The sequence below is a fragment of the Strix aluco genome, chromosome W, assembly GCF_031877795.1.
Source record: "Strix aluco isolate bStrAlu1 chromosome W, bStrAlu1.hap1, whole genome shotgun sequence".
NCBI lineage: Eukaryota > Metazoa > Chordata > Aves > Strigiformes > Strigidae > Strix > Strix aluco.
In genome coordinates, this window is record NC_133970.1 from 12,786,734 (window position 1) to 12,792,733 (window position 6,000).

Genomic DNA, 6,000 nt, shown 5'->3' on the forward strand with positions numbered 1-6,000 from the left:
TGTCTGGAACATAAAAGTGAGGGATTTTACAGTAAAAAGGACGTATTGACCCCTAAAAAGGAGGATTCGCGGCCAAAAAATGAGGCGTTGCGCCCTAAAAATGAGGGCTTGTACCTTCTAAATGACGCTTTGAAGCAGAACAGGGAGGCTTTCAACCCTGGAACCAACGTTCCGGACTCTAAAAAGGAAGCGTTGTGACCTAAAATGGAGACTTTGTGCCCTTAATGTAGAGTTTGGAGCGTAAAAAAGTGGGATTTCAGAATTAAAAGTAGGATTTGAAGCCTAAAGACGGTCGCTTGGAGCATAAAGATGTGGATTTCAACCCTGGACTCGAAGCTTGGGAATCTTAACAGGAGTGTTTGCACCCTAACAGTGAGGGCTTGTGCACCAAAAAGGAGGGTTTGTGCCCTAAACAGGAGGGTTTGTACAGTAAAAAGCAGGCTTTCAACCCTAGACTCAAAGCTTTGGGCTCTTAACCAAATCTTTGGGACCTAACATTGAGGCTCGTGCCCTAAAGGAGGCGTTTGGAGCATAAAAAGGAGGCATTTTCCAGTGAAATGATTTACAGCATAAAAATGAGCGTTTGGGCCCTAAAAATGAGGGTTTGTACAATAAACGTGAGGATTGGGATTATAAAACGAGGAATTCAACCACAGAATCAAAGCTTTGGACTCTGAAGAGGAAGCTTTGGGACCACAAAACAAGGCTTTGTGCCCTAAATGAGATGTCTGGAACATAAAAGTGAGGGATTTTACAGTAAAAAGGACGTATTGACCCCTAAAAAGGAGGATTCGCGGCCAAAAAATGAGGCGTTGCGCCCTAAAAATGAGGGCTTGTACCTTCTAAATGACGCTTTGAAGCAGAACAGGGAGGCTTTCAACCCTGGAACCAACGTTCCGGACTCTAAAAAGGAAGCGTTGTGACCTAAAATGGAGACTTTGTGCCCTTAATGTAGTGTTTGGAGCGTAAAAAAGTGGGATTTCAGAATTAAAATTAGGATTTGAAGCCTAAAGACGGTCGCTTGGAGCATAAAGATGTGGATTTCAACCCTGGACTCGAAGCTTGGGAATCTTAACAGGAGTGTTTGCACCCTAACAGTGAGGGCTTGTGCACCAAAAAGGACGGTTTGTGCCCTAAACAGGAGGGTTTGTAGAGTAAAAAGCAGGCTTTCAACCCTAGACTCCAAGCTTTGGGCTCTTAACCAAATCTTTGGGACCTAACATTGAGGCTTGTGCCCTATAGGAGGCGTTTGGAGCATAAAAAGGAGGCATTTTCCAGTGAAATGATTTACAGCATAAAAATGAGCGTTTGGGCCCTAAAAATGAGGGTTTGTACAATAAACGTGAGGATTGGGATTATAAAACGAGGAATTCAACCACAGAATCAAAGCTTTGGACTCTGAAGAGGAAGCTTTGGGACCACAAAACAAGGCTTTGTGCCCTAAATGAGATGTCTGGAACATAAAAGTGAGGGATTTTACAGTAAAAAGGACGTATTGACCCCTAAAAAGGAGGATTCGCGGCCAAAAAATGAGGCGTTGCGCCCTAAAAATGAGGGCTTGTACCTTCTAAATGACGCTTTGAAGCAGAGCAGGGAGGCTTTCAACCCTGGAACCAACGTTCCGGACTCTAAAAAGGAAGCGTTGTGACCTAAAATGGAGACTTTGTGCCCTTAATGTAGTGTTTGGAGCGTAAAAAAGTGGGATTTCAGAATTAAAAGTAGGATTTGAAGCCTAAAGACGGTCGCTTGGAGCATAAAGATGTGGATTTCAACCCTGGACTCGAAGCTTGGGAATCTTAACAGGAGTGTTTGCACCCTAACAGCGAGGGCTTGTGCACCAAAAAGGAGGGTTTGTGCCCTAAACAGGAGGGTTTGTAGAGTAAAAAGCAGGCTTTCAACCCTAGACTCCAAGCTTTGGGCTCTTAACCAAATCTTTGGGACCTAACATTGAGGCTTGTGCCCTATAGGAGGCGTTTGGAGCATAAAAAGGAGGCATTTTCCAGTGAAATGATTTACAGCATAAAAATGAGCGTTTGGGCCCTAAAAATGAGGGTTTGTACAATAAACGTGAGGATTGGGATTATAAAACGAGGAATTCAACCACAGAATCAAAGCTTTGGACTCTGAAGAGGAAGCTTTGGGACCACAAAACAAGGCTTTGTGCCCTAAATGAGATGTCTGGAACATAAAAGTGAGGGATTTTACAGTAAAAAGGACGTATTGACCCCTAAAAAGGAGGATTCGCGGCCAAAAAATGAGGCATTGCGCCCTAAAAATGAGGGCTTGTACCTTCTAAATGACGCTTTGAAGCAGAACAGGGAGGCTTTCAACCCTGGAACCAACGTTCCGGACTCTAAAAAGGAAGCGTTGTGACCTAAAATTGAGACTTTGTGCCCTTAATGTAGAGTTTGGAGCGTAAAAAAGTGGGATTTCAGAATTAAAATTAGGATTTGAAGCCTAAAGACGGTTGCTTGGAGCATAAACATGTGGATTTCAACCCTGGACTCGAAGCTTGGGAATCTTAACAGGAGTGTTTGCACCCTAACAGGGAGTGCTTGTGCACCAAAAAGGAGGGTTTGTGCCCTAAACAGGAGGGTTTGTACAGTAAAAAGCAGGCTTTCAACCCTAGACTCAAAGCTTTGGATTCTTAACCAAATCTTTGGGACCTAACATTGAGGCTCGTGCCCTAAAGGAGGCGTTTGGAGCATAAAAAGGAGGCATTTTCCAGTGAAATGATTTACAGCATAAAAATGAGCGTTTGGGCCCTAAAAATGAGGGTTTGTACAATAAACGTGAGGATTTGGATTATAAAACGAGGAATTCAACCACAGAATCAAAGCTTTGGACTCTGAAGAGGAAGCTTTGGGACCACAAAACAAGGCTTTGTGCCCTAAATGAGATGTCTGGAACATAAAAGTGAGGGATTTTACAGCAAAAAGGACGTATTGACCCCTAAAAAGGAGGATTCGCGGCCAAAAAGTGAGGCGTTGCGCCCTAAAAATGAGGGCTTGTACCTTCTAAATGACGCTTTGAAGCAGAGCAGGGAGGCTTTCAACCCTGGAACCAACGTTCCGGACTCTAAAAAGGAAGCGTTGTGACCTAAAATGGAGACTTTGTGCCCTTAATGTAGTGTTTGGAGCGTAAAAAAGTGGGATTTCAGAATTAAAAGTAGGATTTGAAGCCTAAAGACGGTCGCTTGGAGCATAAAGATGTGGATTTCAACCCTGGACTCGAAGCTTGGGAATCTTAACAGGAGTGTTTGCACCCTAACAGGGAGTGCTTGTGCACCAAAAAGGAGGGTTTGTGCCCTAAACAGGAGGGTTTGTAGAATAAAAAGCAGGCTTTCAACCCTAGACTCAAAGCTTTGGATTCTTAACCAAATCTTTGGGACCTAACATTGAGGCTCGTGCCCTAAAGGAGGCGTTTGGAGCATAAAAAGGAGGCATTTTCCAGTGAAATGATTTACAGCATAAAAATGAGCGTTTGGGCCCTAAAAATGAGGGTTTGTACAATAAACGTGAGGATTTGGATTATAAAACGAGGAATTCAACCACAGAATCAAAGCTTTGGACTCTGAAGAGGAAGCTTTGGGACCACAAAACAAGGCTTTGTGCCCTAAATGAGATGTCTGGAACATAAAAGTGAGGGATTTTACAGCAAAAAGGACGTATTGACCCCTAAAAAGGAGGATTCGCGGCCAAAAAGTGAGGCGTTGCGCCCTAAAAATGAGGGCTTGTACCTTCTAAATGACGCTTTGAAGCAGAGCAGGGAGGCTTTCAACCCTGGAACCAACGTTCCGGACTCTAAAAAGGAAGCGTTGTGACCTAAAATGGAGACTTTGTGCCCTTAATGTAGTGTTTGGAGCGTAAAAAAGTGGGATTTCAGAATTAAAAGTAGGATTTGAAGCCTAAAGACGGTCGCTTGGAGCATAAAGATGTGGATTTCAACCCTGGACTCGAAGCTTGGGAATCTTAACAGGAGTGTTTGCACCCTAACAGCGAGGGCTTGTGCACCAAAAAGGAGGGTTTGTGCCCTAAACAGGAGGGTTTGTAGAATAAAAAGCAGGCTTTCAACCCTAGACTCAAAGCTTTGGATTCTTATCCAAATCTTTGGGACCTAACATTGAGGCTCGTGCCCTAAAGGAGGCGTTTGGAGCATAAAAAGGAGGCATTTTCCAGTGAAATGATTTACAGCATAAAAATGAGCGTTTGGGCCCTAAAAATGAGGGTTTGTACAATAAACGTGAGGATTGGGATTATAAAACGAGGAATTCAACCACAGAATCAAAGCTTTGGACTCTGAAGAGGAAGCTTTGGGACCACAAAACAAGGCTTTGTGCCCTAAATGAGATGTCTGGAACATAAAAGTGAGGGATTTTACAGTAAAAAGGACGTATTGACCCCTAAAAAGGAGGATTCGCGGCCAAAAAATGAGGCGTTGCGCCCTAAAAATGAGGGCTTGTACCTTCTAAATGACGCTTTGAAGCAGAACAGGGAGGCTTTCAACCCTGGAACCAACGTTCCGGACTCTAAAAAGGAAGCGTTGTGACCTAAAATGGAGACTTTGTGCCCTTAATGTAGTGTTTGGAGCGTAAAAAAGTGGGATTTCAGAATTAAAATTAGGATTTGAAGCCTAAAGACGGTCGCTTGGAGCATAAAGATGTGGATTTCAACCCTGGACTCGAAGCTTGGGAATCTTAACAGGAGTGTTTGCACCCTAACAGTGAGGGCTTGTGCACCAAAAAGGAGGGTTTGTGCCCTAAACAGGAGGGTTTGTAGAGTAAAAAGCAGGCTTTCAACCCTAGACTCCAAGCTTTGGGCTCTTAACCAAATCTTTGGGACCTAACATTGAGGCTTGTGCCCTATAGGAGGCGTTTGGAGCATAAAAAGGAGGCATTTTCCAGTGAAATGATTTACAGCATAAAAATGAGCGTTTGGGCCCTAAAAATGAGGGTTTGTACAATAAACGAGAGGGTTTGGATTATAAAATGAGGAATTAAACCACAGAATCAAAGCTTTGGACTCTGAAGAGGAAGCTTTGGGACCACAAAACAAGGCTTTGTGCCCTAAATGAGATGTCCGGAACATAAAAGTGAGGGATTTTACAGTAAAAAGGACGTATTGACCCCTAAAAAGGAGGATTCGCGGCCAAAAAATGAGGCGTTGCGCCCTAAAAATGAGGGCTTGTACCTTCTAAATGACGCTTTGAAGCAGAACAGGGAGGCTTTCAACCCTGGAACCAACGTTCCGGACTCTAAAAAGGAAGCGTTGTGACCTAAAATGGAGACTTTGTGCCCTTAATGTAGTGTTTGGAGCGTAAAAAAGTGGGATTTCAGAATTAAAATTAGGATTTGAAGCCTAAAGACGGTCGCTTGGAGCATAAAGATGTGGATTTCAACCCTGGACTCGAAGCTTGGGAATCTTAACAGGAGTGTTTGCACCCTAACAGCGAGGGCTTGTGCACCAAAAAGGAGGGTTTGTGCCCTAAACAGGAGGGTTTGTAGAGTAAAAAGCAGGCTTTCAACCCTAGACTCAAAGCTTTGGGCTCTTAACCAAATCTTTGGGACCTAACATTGAGGCTTGTGCCCTATAGGAGGCGTTTGGAGCATAAAAAGGAGGCATTTTCCAGTGAAATGATTTACAGCACAAAAATGAGCGTTTGGGCCCTAAAAATGAGGGTTTGTACAATAAACGTGAGGATTTGGATTATAAAACGAGGAATTCAACCACAGAATCAAAGCTTTGGACTCTGAAGAGGAAGCTTTTTTGACCACAAAACAAGGCTTTGTGCCCTAAATGAGATGTCCGGAACATAAAAGTGAGGGATTTTACAGTAAAAAGGACGTATTGACCCCTAAAAAGGAGGATTCGCGGCCAAAAAATGAGGCGTTGCGCCCTAAAAATGAGGGCTTGTACCTTCTAAATGACGCTCTGAAGCAGAACAGGGAGGCTTTCAACCCTGGAACCAACATTCCGGACTCTAAAAAGGAAGCGTTGTGAC